Source organism: Schistocerca americana, chromosome X (genome assembly GCF_021461395.2).
Source record: "Schistocerca americana isolate TAMUIC-IGC-003095 chromosome X, iqSchAmer2.1, whole genome shotgun sequence".
Taxonomy (NCBI): domain Eukaryota; kingdom Metazoa; phylum Arthropoda; class Insecta; order Orthoptera; family Acrididae; genus Schistocerca; species Schistocerca americana.
The window spans coordinates 592,903,918-592,920,698 of NC_060130.1; the positions used below are offsets into that span (position 1 = coordinate 592,903,918).

Consider the following 16,781-nt stretch of genomic DNA (forward strand, 5'->3'; position numbering starts at 1 on the left):
ATGCTGAAAATTTTTATGAAAAGGAATTTCATTAAACTAGTCAAAGCTTCAGTTAAATCTCCTGAAATCTGATTTCCATGCTGTAATACTCTATTATATCACACACACTCTCTGAAATTTCGGGTATGATTAATTTGATTTTACTAGAGGATGCAAAGACGGGAACTTGTTGGAACATGATAAAGATAGAAGAATCATTACAGAGGAATTTCTACTCAACCAGAATTATTGGAAAGCACAAGTTCATGTTTTATTTCCCCTTATGGTGAATTTTCAAAACAACAGACATGTATCACTGTAGTCACTGATATTATTGTATCAGCACTTTCTTCATTAACATGATGATGATCATCATCATCATCATCATCGTGCTTGCAATATGAAACAATTATCATATTGTGAAACAGTGTAGTTACAAGTTATAAAAGTAAAAGGCAAATGGGAAGTAGAATCATGAACAGTAGACAGTAACTGCAAGTCAATTTCAAATTTGAGTAAACTACAGTAAAATGAAAACTTGTACCAATTGCCCTAAAACCACTAAGAGAGAGTTTATTTCAAAGAACTTTATTAGTGGTGGTTAACACAGATTCACAATTCCTATTTACAAGAACACTGTTTTAGTACACATTGATGAAGGTACTGTATCAATGCATCATAAATGTGACATCACATCTGTTGATTGTGAAATAAGGTTGATTGTACCAGAGACAGTTAGATTTTAACCCTGCTAAAGAAGTCAAATGTTCCTGTCAAAAAAGGAGTAAACATATGACACACCATTCTAATATATCTTCATTTGCACATAGTGGTGACAAAGCGGTTTAGCAATAAACACGTGCGTATTATTCAGTGAACATGCAAATAATTACTGGATAATCATTACTTAAAAATCAGTTGTATCAAATGTTAAAAGAGCATTGAAGGGGATTTGTTTTCCCCTGCATCAGTTTTTGTGTTGTAAAGTTAAAACATGATCTACCTATTTAGAAGAAAATTACTGCATTAACTTCCAAGGCAAGTAGATGCGTTGGTGATTGAAGGTGTCATACCAGGATTGATTAACTCTGCTATCCAGGAATAATCAAAGGTTGCCCCACTGATCAGTGTGATTATGAAGATATGGCTTTTTTCCCCTCATCTTCCAAGTAGTTGAATGGAGGAATAAATTGGCTCTGGCCATGTTAATGGAGCTACCCTAGAATTTGCCTAAAGTGATTCAGGGGAACATTAATTAGGATGCATAGACAGAGATTTTAACTTTGTTCCACCTGAATACAAATCAACAAGTTCCTGAATTACTGTGCAATCTAACTTGTTGTAGCCACACTGTCTTGTTTTTACTAATGCAAGTTCAGATGCCAGGTATAACTGTGAGTCTGTTGTATGTAAAAGGTCGTAGTCATTAGTTGGCTGGAAAAGCTGTGCTGTGTACTGAATGACTGAAATATTAATTTGAGCTAGGACTTTTCAATTGGTGAAGCTGTCCCCAGGGGCTCAGCATTCATTTGCTGGGTACGGGCTTGGCGACCCTGGGGTTCCTGAGCTGAGGACTGGTAAGTGCCGCCAGTCCCCTGTTACCGTAAGCTCTGAGCATACTTCAGCGACCACCGTGCGGCGCGGCGGTGGAACGTTGTGTGTCTAAGGGAATGGGGATCTTGGCTTGACCGCCTGGGTTGCGAGGATGGAATAAACCTCTATAAACAACCCCACAATCTCAAGGTGTGCTGCGCGCTGATGAGATGCATGGCTGTTGAAGTGGAACAGATGTTAGTGGGTAACCTCTGGGGAACCTGCCGCACCTCAGTTGTATAAGGCTTACCTAGGCATGCGAGGCTCTGTCTAGGTGGACTTCTAGTTCCCTAGCTGCTCGTGGGACTGAGATGGATCCTTCGAAATCCTCTTTTCCTCCTCCCAGCGGAAAGGATGGGCCACTGGAAGGTTCTAACACCCAGTCTCTCAAGAGGACCCGTGCTGTCAGCCCCCCTGACTCTGGCACATCTTTAACAAGTAAAGTCTTTAGTAACAGAATGCATTCTGGTAATCAGAGCGTGTTTCTCATTGTGAAACGGAAGGAGGGTAGTTTTGAGAAGGTTTCGCCCTTCTATATACAAAAGGGTTTGGAGGGCATCTGTGGCTCCTTAAAATCAGTGTAGCGTTTGCTACATGGGACCATGGGACCATGCTAGTGGAAACTTCCAATTCCCAGCAAGCAACTAACCTCCAAGCTTCTAAATGCCCTGGGGATTATGCCATAGACACTGAACTGCACAGCACCTTCAATTGCAGCAAAGGTGTTGTGACATGCCGGGATCTAGTCGACATTCCCAAGGAAGAACTGCAACATGAGTGGGCTCTGGAAGATATTGTTGATGTAGAATATATCATGAGGAGGGTTGATGGCAGTCTTGTCAAATCCGACTCCTTCATTCTGACCTTCACTAGCACGAAACTTCCTGAACATGTTACAGCTGGCTTCCTTCACCTTAGTGTGAGACCTTATTTCCCGACCCCAATGCGCTGTTTTAAATGCCAGCGTTTTGGGCATACCACCTTAGGGTGTAAAGGCGAAGTGAATTGTGGCAACTGTGGTAAGGCTGCCCATGAAGGAGTTAGTTGCTCATCTCAAGCCAAATGTATCAATTGCTCTGGAAACCACCCTGTATGGAGTAGGGACTGCCGAATATTTTTAGAGGAACGCAAAGTCCAGGAAATAAAAACAACCAAGCCTATCCCCTACTGTGAGGCCAAAAAGATCTAAAAGTCGATGCAACCTCCCACATTTGCTACATCTTTTGCATCCATGGTTCAGAAGCCTACTCCAAAAGACGATGCCTCTATGCAGACAGAGGTGGTGAGTGTTGGCACTAACACCTGCAGCTGTCAGTGCACTTGCAACGCAGCCAGTGTTTCAGAGCCTGTAGCCCCTCCTCGGACGGCAGACAAAGGTACAGTGGCAAACTTGGGCCAGCCCCTGGCGCCTCCAACAGCTGAGGATGTTCCAAAGCCCGGTACGGCCATCATCACTCCCACGTCGGCTACCCCAAAGCCCACCAAACTGCAGAAATCTGCTATACAGCAGCAACAGCGGGTCAAATCACGTGGTAAACCGTCTTACCATGCAGATGTTGTTTTACATGAGGCTTCATCTAACTCTTCCCCAGAGCTCATGGAGTATGACGTATGTGTTGGGCAATCATCTCACCCCACGCCTACCGAGCGAGGTGGCGCAGTGGTTAGACACTGGACTCGCATTCGGGAGGACGACGGTTCAATCCCGCGTCCGGCCATCCTGATTTAGGTTTTCCGTGATTTCCCTAAATCGCTCCAGGCAGATGCCGGGATGGTGCCTGTCAAAGGGCACGGCCGACTTCCTTCCCCATCCTTCCCTAATACGATGAGACCAATGACCTCGCTGTCTGGTCTCCTTCCCCAAAAAACAACCAATCACCCCACGCCTGCCCCTCCACCTGCTGTAGTCTCCCTACCCCATCGGAGAGACAGGATGAAGGTGCTACCCCCGTCATAGATGGCTCCCATACTTCAGTGGAACTTGCAGGGGTTCAGGACACATGTGGAGGAACTTCGTCTACTCTCTAAGGGTAGACCACTATGTCTGTGTCTCCAGGAGACTTATTTCCATCCATCATACTCCCCTGAGCTACGAAGCTATATACTCCACAAAAAGGATGACCTGCATGGAGAGAGAGCTAGAGGAGGCATAGGTATTTTCGTCAGGACGGACTACCACTCCTCGCCTCTCTTGCTTACGACGACTTTACAGGCCGTCGCTGTGTCTGTGCGCGTGCGTCATCCATTGACTGTTTGTTCCCTTTACTTGACCCACATGATGCACTTGATGAAGTAGCCCTCACCGACCTTCTTACACAGCTCCCCCCAACCATTCATTATTTGTGGTGATTTTAATGCCCACAATGTGCTTTGGGGCTCTGCAATTACCTGTCCCAGGAGCAGAGCAATTGAAAGGCTTCTCCTGTCATCCCGTGCCTACTTGCTCAATGGAGGACAGAGCACTCACTTCTGCACATCGACTGGGTCATTCTCTGCCATTGATCTCTCACCAGCTCTTGCCGCCATTGCTCAAAGGGAAGTGGTTGCTGACTTGCATGGCAGTTATCACTTCCCAATCTGGATTCACTTGCCAGATGGCATGGGCCCCGAAAGGAGACCACCAAGATGGGTGCTCAGTGGAGCCGACTGGACACTTTATAGCCAGTTGGCCCAGTTCGAACACTGTGCGAATGTTGAGGCGTGGGTGGATCTGCGTCGGTTGCAGTGTCGGCCGACTGCTTAGAATCTTACAGCCTTTCGGGTGGCAAGGGCAAAATGTCGCCGCATTATTCGTGAGAGCAAGAAGAGGTCATGGCAACAGTTCCTGAACACCATTAATCGTTCCACCAAAAGTTCTGTTGTGTGGGAGACCATCAGGAGAATTTCTGGGAGACGAGGGAGGTGCCCCATGGCTTCTGTAATGAATAACAGCACTCTCCACATGGATCCGCGAGACATTGCTCAGACTATGGCAGCGTATTTTGCCACGGTTACTGCAACAACCGGTCAGGATCCGGGTTTCCGGCGCCATAGAGCTGCTGCTGAGAGGTGTAGTCTGGACTTCCAGTCCACCTCTCATGAAGTTTACAACTGCCCATTTTCTATGTGGGAGCTGGATTCTGCATTGTCTGCAGCTCGTGACACACCCCCTGGTCACGACAGGATTCATTACAGTATGCTACGGCACCTCACAAGGTGCAACAAAGAAATCCTCCTCACACTTTTTAATGCCATTTGGGCGTCAGGTCACTTTCCTGACTCATGGTGTGAGGCAGTTTTAATTCCTTTTTTAAAACCTGGGAAAGACCGCATGAGCCCGAGTAACTACTGTAGTGTTGCCCTCACTAGTTGCATGGGAAAGACCTTGGAGCGGACGGTCAACCACTGCCTTGTATGGATGTTAGAATCCCGGCAACTCCTTAGTCGCTCTCAGTGTGGGTTCAGGAGGTTTCGTTCCACCTTCAATAACCTTGCCCTCCTGGAGGCGGCTATCCAACTAGCTTTCCTACGCTGTCACCACCTTCTAGGTGTGTTTTTTGACATCAAGAAGGCCTACAATACCACTTGGAGACATCTCAACCTGGAGCAGCTTCACGAATGGGGTTTTCGTGGTTGTCTTCCTCTTTTTATTCAGTCTTTCCTCTCGCCACGATATTTTAGATACCGAATTGGTGATGTCCTGTCTGAACGCTTTGGGCAGGAGAACGGTGTCCCTCAGGGTAACGTTTTAAGTGTCACTGTCTTTGCCATCGCTATAAATAGCATTACCTCCATAGTGAAAAGTCCTGTCCAGTGTTCCTGGTTTGTGGATGATTTCTCTTTGTTTTGCTCTTCTTCAAGCCTTGCAATGACAACATGTCAGTTGCAACTTACTCTTAGACGTTTGGGGCCCAGAAGACCGGTTTTAAGTTTTCCACTGAGAAGCCTGTATGTGTTCTTTTTCACCATTCTCGTTCGATTTTTAACCTTTCCTGAGTTGTGGATGAGGGACACTATGCTTACTTTTAAAGACGCAGTGAGATTTCTGGGGCTCATTTTTGACTCGATGCTTACGTGGTTACCTCATCTTAAAGACCTGAAACGACAGTCACTTAAGGCTTTGAGTATTTTAAAATGTCTTAGCCACAGTACATGGGGAGCTGACAGGACTTGTCTGCTCCAGTTTTACAGGCCGTTTGTGCGATCTCGGCTCGATTATGGGTGCACGGTGTATGGGTCTGCGAGGCCTTCTTACTTAAAGATGTTGGATGTTGTGCACCATGAAGGGCTTTGGTTGGCCATTGGGGCATTCAGAACTAGCCCCATACCAAGCCTCTGTGCAGAGGCTGGTGAAACGCCACTTCATATGCTGCGACAGCTACTTAAGGTGCACCAGGCGTATAAAACTCTGTCCACACCATACACACTTGCATACCATACCGTTGCTCAGCTTCCTCTGGCACGGGTATTTCATAACCGGCAACGTGCGATGCGGCCCTATGGGATTCGCTCACAGGATTGCCCCTATGCGATGGATATGGCTGGTCTTCATGTTTTATGTTGTGGTTGGAACAGATTTCCACCTTGGCTCCTCCGGAGACCCAGACTTATTTCAGATTTGACTAATTTTAAGAAAGATAGTACACCAGGTTTTACATTCCAATCTCTGTTTTTTAACAATTTAGATGTGCATCACAGTTTTACCGTCGTTTACACTGATGGCTCCAAACAGGAGAATTTCCTTGGCTGTTCTGTAGTGTTCCCTGATCATGTTACCCGGATTCGCCTCCCTGTTGAATATACCGTATTCGCAGCGGAGCTCCACACGATCCTGAAGGCACTGCAGCTGATGAATCGTGTTCGGGGCAATCGATTTCTCCTCCGCTCTGATTCTCTTACAGCCTTACAATCAAAGCAGAATCTGTACCCAACTGAGGTGATGGTCCAGCTGATATATGACCAACTCTACCTGCTCCAATGGTGGGGTAAGGTGTCCTTCTGCTGGGTGCCTGGTCATGTAGGAATATGAGACAATGAACAGGCCGATCGGGCTGCCAAGGAGGCCTGCAAAGAGCAGGATGTGGTCCAGTGTCCTATTCCCTTGCAGTCTGTCATTTCTGCACTCCACAAGAACTGCATGGAGTTGTGGGAGGAAGAGTGGCTGGCGGAGACGGCCAATAAACTGCGGTTGGTGAAATCAACAACTCAGCCGTGGCGTTCCTCCTGCCGGTTGCTCAGGTAGGAAGAAGTGACTCTCACACGTCTTCGGATCGGGCACTGTCCTCTCACACATAGCTTTCTATTATGGCGAGAGGTTCCCCCGTTTTGTGATGCTTGTGGTGTGCACATCTCTGTCCGGCACATTTTAACAGACTGCATTTTATACCGTGATCCAAGGGCAGAAGCACAAGTTGATGGGGTTCTGCCTTGTGTTTTAGCTAACGATGAGACGTGTGTGTCGAGGGTTTTAAAGTTTTGTGATGTGTCTGGTCTCTGGCCTAAACTTTTAGGCTGGAGGTTTTAGTGTATTGAAGAGTGTCTGGCTCCTCCCTTGTTTCCTTGGGGTCAGCCAGCCACTTCCATCTGCTATATTGTTTTAGCTCCCTCTACCACTTTCTTCCTGTGTTGTCCATGTTTTACTGCCGACGACATGCTTCGTCCCACGCTTCGGTGTGGGTAGGCGCATATTTTTCATACCTTGTTACCTGTGTTTTACGTTCTGTTTTATCTTACTGTTCTGAATATTTTCTTGACACCCATCTCAATCTGTTACTGAGCGGGCGCTGAAGACCTTGCTGCCGTGCGCCCAAAAAAACCCTCTACTACAATTGGTGAAGCTGCGGGAGATTATCAGCATGCACTATAATAACACTTTCACCAGAGAATGACTACCATTTGTTCATCGATACAAACAGGAAACTTTATATTTCAGTCTATGCTGAAGATTATTTTGTTCAACAGTGAAAGTAAATTGAGGCTTCTGTGGAGTGGTTGACTATGGGTGTTGTTCAGACTCCAACTGATTTTTATTGTTCGTGTGACAGATGTCATAACAGAACACATCATTCATAAATAATTGTAGACTTGAACATCATATTTTCTTCAATACACATTTTTTTCCATAGTCAGTAATTGAAGATATCAGAAATTGTCATTTCTGTTGTTGTGATGATTATTTAAATTAGGCTGTGTCAACACTACCTCATAGTGTGGGTTCAGTACCAGGTGCTCTTCAGCTCACTCGCAGGCAGGCACGCACAGCTAGTATAGGGTACCCACAAGACAGCTCTATTACATACTTATTACACAGCCACTTGGCCAACATTGCCCGTGTGCATTTGGCTGTGCAGAACTGTGGTACATGCAATGGCCTGACAGCCCTACTGCTCACAAGTCAGGTGTTTTGTTCATCCCTACCCACCCCTGCCTGTGGGCACCTGTCTGTCTGCTGGCAGGCATGCAAGCTGGAACTGTCTGCCTACTTTAGATGTTGCTTTAACAGTAGTATAGAGTGTACATCTTCTTGTTTTCAAAATGAATGTTAATATGAAATTTGAATCAAACTGAACTATTGAATAAGCTGTATATAATCTTACTATATGAGTTGAATGATACTTTTTTACATATGAATATTTTTATGCATGGTTATCAGTAATTTCATAGTAATATTTATAGGGAATGACTGTACATAATTTGATAATTTCACAGTAGCTCCAAGAACTTCCCTCTTTGAGAAGATACCCATTTAGAAATTTATTTTCAGTGCTTATAAGAATCATCCAATAATTCATGATCATTTGGTATCTCTCTCTCATACTGTAAACTGAATCTCGAGAATTTAAAATTAGCAGGTGATTTATTAAATTTCTCTTTTTTTTTTTTTTTTTTTGCAGGTGTATGGCATTGCTGTTATTATTAATCAGAATTGAGAGAAATTTTAATTTTGTGTGGCTGTGATTTTAAAATTTTGGACTGAAATGGGTTCCAGTGTAGTCTTGTTAACATAAATACTCGTACTGCTGTGGTTTAAATTTCTTATGTGCCTTTTTTTAAGCAGTCTTGCACATAAAGTTCATTAATATGCCAAGTGTGAAATGATTTTAAAATAAAATTATTTTTGAAAAATTTGTGTTTATTTATTAAAAAATAAGTGAGTACTTACATATTATTTATATTTTGATGACTAGAAGACCTATCCTTACTGAATGTTTCTATAAGAAGTTACTCTTCTGTTTGGTATCAGACAGATGGGAAAATGTGAAAAAAAAAAAAAAAAAAAAAAAAAAGCATAGTAGGAGTTTGCCACTCCAAAGTTACTCACACACACACACACACACACACTCGTTATAAAATTCCCGTCAGTTTACATTTTGTTGAATAACCGAGTTATAAATATATTGTATGAAATACACTTCTTCACTTCAAAATGCACACAATTATTTGTTGAAAAAACTCGAGTTACCACTTACAGTCTTCTGAGGGCACCTTTATTTTATTTGCTGTCAAAGAGAAACTGCACAGTTTAAACAATTATATAACAAAATATGTAATTAATTAATTATATTTTTACTCTGATAGACATATATGTAAAACATGGCTTATGAAATATAACACTACAAACCAATAATGAAGATACAAACATGTGTCACACATAAAATTGCAGTACAGGCTGCGATTTATGTTAAGAAGTGGGCTCACTATCTGCACTAAGTTTTTATAGTTCAGGAATACATTTCCACTTCCTTCTGAGGACACAATGTCTACTGGCAACAGTTTCCCTGAGTTTAACATGTTACAGATGACATTGTTTGAACATGTATAGTGTGCATTATCTAAGACAGGCTGTTCCAATGCTGCCCCTTCGGGTGCAAGTAACACTTGTTCAGCCTGTGGAGTTTGATTACATATGCTGTGGCCTAGCTGCAAGACTGCCTGTATGTTTGCTACTTTTTCACCTGTGCTCCTGTTTACTCCACTGCTCCTGGGCCACCATGTGAACTGGAACAGTGTACTCTATGAGGATCTGAATTTCATTTACAAATTGGTGTATCTATTACAGTTTAAATCTGAAATCTTTTCTTTTTAAATCCTATAAATATATTGATGTAAGTATGATAACCTGCTAGACACCTGAAAATAGTGAGTTCTAAAATACTGTGCTGGAACTTCCTGCCAGAATAAAACTGTGTGCCAGACTGGGACTCAAATCTGAGGCCTTAACCTTTCACGGGCAAGTGATTTTGCGATTGAACTTTCTAAGCATGACTCTTGACATGCCCTCACAGCTTTACTTCTACCAGTACCTTATCTCCTACCTTCCAAACTTAATATAAATTGTCTTGCATACCTTGTGGGACAAGGACTCCTGGAAGAACAGATACAGCTGAGAAATGAGTTGGGTACAGCATATCCGTAGTAACACTTACTGAAGCAGCTCTCACTGAATTCACTGAATACTCCCAAATCAAGACCTGCTATGTGGGGACTTAATGCATGCAATTTTCTATGGTGATGGGAAGCTTCATGCCTTCTAAACATGGGCGGTGCATACACTTAAGTACTGCTGTGGGATCATTCTTTTTATTTATTTATTTGTTTATCTATATGTCTAGTTCTGTAGGACCAAATTGAGGAGCAAATCTCCATAGTCATGAAACGTGTTAGTACATCCAATTACAACATAAAAGTAATAATTGATAAAAAATAAAATGTTTATGAACCAAAAAAAAAGTCAAGCCATAAGTTTAAGTAAGTGCAGTCAACAATATAACATAAGAATCAGCTTGATTTTTCAAGGAACTCCTCAACAGAATAGAAGGAGTGAGCCATGAGGAAACTCTTCTGTTTCGATTTGAAAGTGTGTGGATTACTGCTAAGATTTTTGAAGTCTTGTGGTAGCTTATTCAAAATGGATGCAGCAGTATACTGCACACCTTTCTGCACAAGAGTTAAGGGAGTGCGATCGAAACGCAGACGATTTCTGACGAGTATTAATGGAGTGAAAGCTGCTGATTCTTGGGAATAAGTTGATATTGTTAACAAGAAATACAATACAATATGTATTGAGAGGCCAATGTCAAAATACCCAGACTACTGAGCAGGGGTTCACGAGAGGTTCGCGAACTTACACCACGTACTGCTTGAGCTGCCAATTTCTGAGCCAAAAATATCCTTTTAGAATGGGAAGAGTTGCCCCAAAATATAATACCATACGACATAAACGAAGAGGAAAAAGAGAGGAAGTGTGTCTACGAGGCAATTTAGTATGTAGGTGCATGAAAAGAGTTTGATCTGCATGTGTGATGAACCACAATGCACCTTTTTTTCTATTAGTAGTTTAACATTGTGGGGGTGGGGGGAGGGGAGTGTGTGTGTGTGTGTGTGTGTGTGTGTGTGTGTGTGTGTGTGTGTGTGTGTGTGTGTGTGTGAGTGAGGGGGGGGGGGGGGGGGAGAGAAAATCAAACCCGAGCCGATGAATTGCCAGTTTCTGCCCTTGACCACTGTGCCACAACACTGATACAGCAGATAATGTTCAATGCTCTCTCATACTCTACTCATACTTCTTTAGAGTGTGTTTTACATTCTCCTACAGTACACTCAGGTGAAATATTCTGCGAACTTCAAATGGACATATACCTGCTTCTACTCACATACTCTGAGCCAAATCTATGAGCCCTGCACAATACCTTACAAGCACTTTCAAAGGAAGATATTGACCTGCTGCTGTGAGCAATGTAGCACCTTTAGGCAGGGATGGCATTACATCAGAGCTGCGTTCCTTCTCTGAGTTAATCATGGCAGACATAAAAGAGGATGTCTCCAACAACACTGGGAGATATTGCCTAAACAGTGACATATCATTTTGCCTCAACCAACATCACTTTCAGGCATCTATTTGGATTTTTGAGCTCAGGGAGCTGCTTTGTTGCTTGCTCTCCTGTGAGTGGAAGAGCTATTAACCCACCATTGACAGCCTGACTGCTGAAAGTTGCCATACATAAATAAAGCAAGTGCTATTACTACTTGCAGGCATAACGCACCCAGAGAATTTCATTGTTGGTGCTTCCTGCCTATACTCATGACCCTTTCCAGAACACTGCTTTTTTTAAAAAAAATATTAACTTGTAGACTTCTGTCTGTCAGATTTAAGCAGGAAAGTAGTGTCCATCGAGTAAGTATCCCTCTTCACCACTACCTTTAAAAGCACCATATGTGCAATAGGGATTTCAGTGAAATGATCCTTATTTGGGGACAGTTATGTAAATTTGTTCGTCCTCCAATCCTGCAACAGCTTTAATTGTCTGAAGTGTTTCATAATTGTCCAACTCTTGTGCATGGTCTCCATTGACTTTGTTGTCAACGAAAAATAAAACCCCAAACTTCTTTAATTTGCCTCTTGCTCGCCCAACTATACATTTAGGATTGTCATTTTTGTGTAGCAATGTGTGTCCAATACAGTATTCTGAGGCATCAAGGGACCACCAATTTAGTTTTGGAGGGCAGTGTGGAGGGTAAAAATCGTAGAGGGAGACCAAGAGATGAATACACCAAATAGATTCAGAAGGATGTAGGTTGCAGTGGGTATTGGGAGATGAAGAAGCTTGCACAGGATAGAGTAGCATGGAGAGCTGCATCAAACCAGTCTCTGGACTGAAGACAACAACAACAACTAATTCAAGCGCTTATGAGAATACATTCCTCTAAGTGTCAGCCAGTGCATTTAGGCGTGGAGTCAGAAAATTTTCTTGTGTATTCTTGCAGCCATGATATATGCGCCGTGCGGGATTAGCCGAGCGGTCTGGGCGCTGCAGTCATGGACTGTGCGGCTAGTCCCGGCGGAGGTTCGAGTCCTCCCTCGGGCATGGGTGTGTGTGTTTGTCCTTAGGATAATTTAGGTTAAGTAATGTGTATGCTTAGGGACTGATGACCTTAGCAGTTAAGTCCCATAAGATTTCACACACATCTGAACATCTGAACATGATATATGCTGGGATCAAACACTGTTGTCAACTATCCAGTAGGAAGACATAAGATTGGTGTGTCTTGTTCACTGATGGGAGACGGAATGATTGCTGCATCAACAGGCATCCAGTTCATGCATTTAGTGAAATAAGGAGACTGAAAGAGGCAGTCCCACCAAGACCACCATGCTAATAGGACACAGAAAAACAGTCTTGTGATTAACATTGTTTTTCTGTGTCCTATTAGTGTGATGAGCTTGGTGTGAGACTGCTTGTTTCGGTCCTCACATTTTTAGTTAAGATAAAAGTTGGATGATCATTAACCGTCCAGTGACAGGAAATCATCTAGCTTTCATCAGTGACTCAGGTGGCGTCTGCAACTCACTGTGTGTATGCGTAACATAAAGGAGATGGAAAAATGGTTAATGTGTACTCACAGTGACTCAGATCTCCCTACAACTTAGATGTTCCTCAGTTATGTCAAACAAACACTAGGAAGATTCTGCAGCTGGTCATATCCACTATCTTGTTCCACTGTTCAACTTAGCTGGTGGTTTGTCTTATTGACCCTGACATTGACAGGTCGTAAAAGTCTCTCACTCTGTTTAAGTTTTTAATTTTTTCAACACGCAAAAACAAATACAAATTTCTACTTCCGTTTGTAGTTATTAAACTATGCAAATATCTCCATTTTTCCTGGTGGACAATGGCCTGTACAGTAGTCACTATTTCATCTTTTATAAGTGTCAGTGGACAGCTGTATTTAAGTGGTGTGTGATCAGCATACTGCCTGAGATGAGCACACATCATCTAATCTACAACAGAGAATTTACAGTATAGACATAGGTGCTTGAGTATAGCTGTAACCATAAAAATTTATTTTTTTAAATTTTTTTTACCCCCCCTCCCTCTCTCTCTCTCTCTCTCTCTCTCTCTCTCTCTCTCTCTCTCTCTCTCTCTCAGTAGTAACTAATATGTAAAATATAATCATCTAAAAGTTTAAACATTGTAACTTCACATTCTATGCTAAAAATTAACATATTGTCATCACATAATTTACACTTGTGCTGCACAGAATGATATATTGGTGCACTCACTCGAATCTCCCTCTCCCCCTCCCCCCCCTCCCCACACACACACACACACACACACACACATTTATGACAATGTAGTTTCATTAAACAATAAAGGTTTATACGTTACAAAATAATGTTGATACACTCTCTCTAAATATGTGTGTCTACATGGACTGAACTGCCAGTTGCCTGAGCACATATGGGATGCATTGGGAAGTCCTATTGCAGCACTTCCACATGCACCACGACCGTCCAGCTGTTGTGAACCGTGCTGGTGGAGGAAGGGAATGCTTGGACCACAAGAACTCCTTACCAACCTTGTGGCCAGCACTAGACTGTGCATTGCCATCCATAGTTATCACTCTCTAATAAGTACTGTGTTCCACTTTTTATAATGTTTAGGAGGCCATCATAAATTGCAATGGCTTAAGTGTAATTATTGTTTTTGAATTAAAGTGTCATTTCTGTTTGTCTCATTGTGTATTTGTTCCATTTAACTTATGTACCATAGTGTAACAGTTCTTTCTATGTATGATCCAAGTTTCATTGAGCTATGTTACTTGGCAGTGTCACATTGTGCAAAAGTTAATTTCATCTTTCAAGTTTTGGCCACCAGCATATTTGAAATGCAATTATTTGATTAAGTCCACATGTAAGTGGTCTCAAATTACACCCAAGGTGTACCTTAACAAGAAGTAAGATACTGCTTCAGTACCTTACATATCAAAATTTACACTACACTATTACATATTAAAAGAAGTGTTCCACATGTCATCTAATAATGTTGAGGTAAATCTACACTCACATGCACTGAGTTAGAAATTCCTTCAAACACCCCAGATCATCTGGTAAATCTTGACAAGGCAGTAGAATTCACTGCTCTAATTACTCAACTGTATTAATGGGAATCCTGTACACTTAACTTTTGGGATGATCTGAAACAGAAAAATCCAAAGGACTGAGGCCAGGTGACCTTACAGGCCGAGTCCAGGGTGTGTTCAATATATCCGTCTCGGATGATGCAAACGAGTTAGATGTCTTATTTCACCAGAAAAATTTGCGTTTGTTTCATCATGCACGTGCCACATTCCCAAACTTTGTGCTAGGTAAGGCAGGCTAGCAATGAAATTTGAGCCCAATTAGATGGGGACTTAATAAACATTTGTACAAGATGGGACTATATTTAATACTGAAGTCTGCAGTGGCTCGTAACGACAGCTTGTCTGTGCAGTCACGATTACTCAGGGGTGGTTGGAGATCTTTTTTCCACACAACTTACCGTTTGCCCCTCCCCCACGCCCAACGTCCTTTTTCACCTTGCACCCTTTCAACCACGTCAGTTTTCGCTACTAACTGTGGTACACACTGCATACAAATCTTGCACCTGAACGCCTCTCCGGGCGCCCCAAGTGGCTGCTACTAATTGTGATACGTCCTACACAGAAATCTTACAGTTGTGGCGGCTCTGGCGCCCCTGTCAACTGGGCGCTTGGGCCTTAAACCGGTCCTGCGATTACTGGAACGTTTTTGCTTCCGTTGTCGTGTACTTCCACCTGTTAGCTTTCTGTATGAATTGTGATCCTCCCTGCACATGTAACAGTTTTTTTCGCCAAAAACTTTTTAATGTCTCATAAATTGTCTTAAAAAAATAGAAACGAGTTGTTTCTCAATATTTAGCACTACGATTAAGACTTTGAATTATTTTGAGTTGCAGTGGTATGTCCATGTAGCATCTGTTTTAAATGAAAAGCCAGTACACTTCTACGATGATTAGAATTGGAAAGGTAGTTTACGACCGTGGGATGAGTGGCGGCGGCTGTGTCGGGGGTTGAGGAGGGTGTCAAATGATATGTCGCTTGGGGGGGGGGGGGGGGGGAATGTTCTCGAAACGGCCTTGCGAGTGACTGTTAAATTATAAACGCACCTATCATTGCGAATGCCACGTCGACAACGTTATGAAATATAAAGCCAGTGTGAACGACATGTGGCAAGTGGAGATGTGGAAGAGTGAGAAATCAATATTGCACGCCCCTCGTGTCAAGCGCTGACAGATAGGCCAACACTGTAAAGGTAATTTCCGTTGAAAATCGAGGCAAGCGCGCGCGCGCGCACTACACACCCACCCACGCATACTGGACGAATTCGTTAATTGGGAAGAAATAATAAAATTGATAACAATAATACGAAAAAAAAGTCTGAGTGAGGTGCGAGTGAGTTGTTCCCGCTTGTTGATAATGATACTTATCTATCGAAAGCTGTTAAAAGAGTTGGACAGTTTTGGAACTACACCGCCAGATGACGGCGCCGACGCCGTCGCCGACGGCAAGATGGCGAAGCGCTCGCTGCGGCGTCAGGCACGCTCCGTGGACGCTGTGTGATTTTATTGCGCGCTGCAGCACAACTTGCGTATTTGCACCGCTGGGGAGCGCCGACGAAGAGAAGGTATTTTTCTCCATTCTACTGCTGTGGATTCTGTTCTGCATTACTGTTTTTCGTGCGTTTATATTGTAAGGAAACGCGAGGACGCAAGTGGAAATCAATAACAGCCATTCAGTGGACTGCCTACATACGCCGCCAGGTGTTCGGCTAGCCGAGCACAATTCTGGCATATTCGCAGGTGTTTGCTGATTTGCGAACCGTTTTGCATCTTCCTCTTACAAATATTCCATTTATTTATAACTATTCAATTTATGACGTGTTGTTAGACATTTTCGCCTTTAGTACAGGAAGTTTGTAAATGACAACGAAAATTCATTGATTCTAAGTGAACGCGATTGCTCCTTTCTGCCAAATGCATTTGTAGGAAGAAAATTTTAAATGGACTTCCTCAATTGCTATATGAGTAAGTATCCCAAATGGTACTCATTCCTCAATCTGCGGACTCGTAAAAAATTAATAAAGCTACATTTCTTGTTATAGGCAGTGCGTCTGTATCAGCTGTTACAGGTACTGGCCCGTACATTACCGATAGCGAATTTAATTGAATGATTTCCGTGATACTGACTACTTTCAATCTGTTTCGCCCTTCACTTTAGTATACTGTACTACGCCGCAGGATACCCGCTTACGTCCGCTACTTTTTTTGTTTTATTTAGCAAAGACCGGTTTCGGATCAAAATTGAGTGGATGATAGTTTTGTTTGGATTACGATTACCTTGAGCATTGTCTGCTTCACACACACACACACACACAC

The 16,781-nt window shown here is 42.9% G+C and overlaps 2 protein-coding genes across 2 annotated transcripts in view; both read left to right on the forward strand.

The window, feature by feature from the left end:
* The window catches only part of LOC124556251 (aspartate--tRNA ligase, cytoplasmic), a 101,055-nt gene extending 92,379 nt beyond the window's left edge, over positions 1 to 8,676 (forward strand). Inside the window, exon 13 of the mRNA XM_047130239.1 lies at positions 8,445 to 8,676. The gene's annotated coding sequence lies outside the window, so the exon portion shown is untranslated. The remainder of the gene's footprint in view (positions 1 to 8,444) is intronic.
* A 7,238-nt stretch (positions 8,677 to 15,914) lies between these two features.
* The window catches only part of LOC124555351, a 264,383-nt gene continuing 263,516 nt past the window's right edge, over positions 15,915 to 16,781 (forward strand). The window contains exon 1 of the mRNA XM_047129231.1: positions 15,915 to 16,030. The gene's annotated coding sequence lies outside the window, so the exon portion shown is untranslated. The remainder of the gene's footprint in view (positions 16,031 to 16,781) is intronic.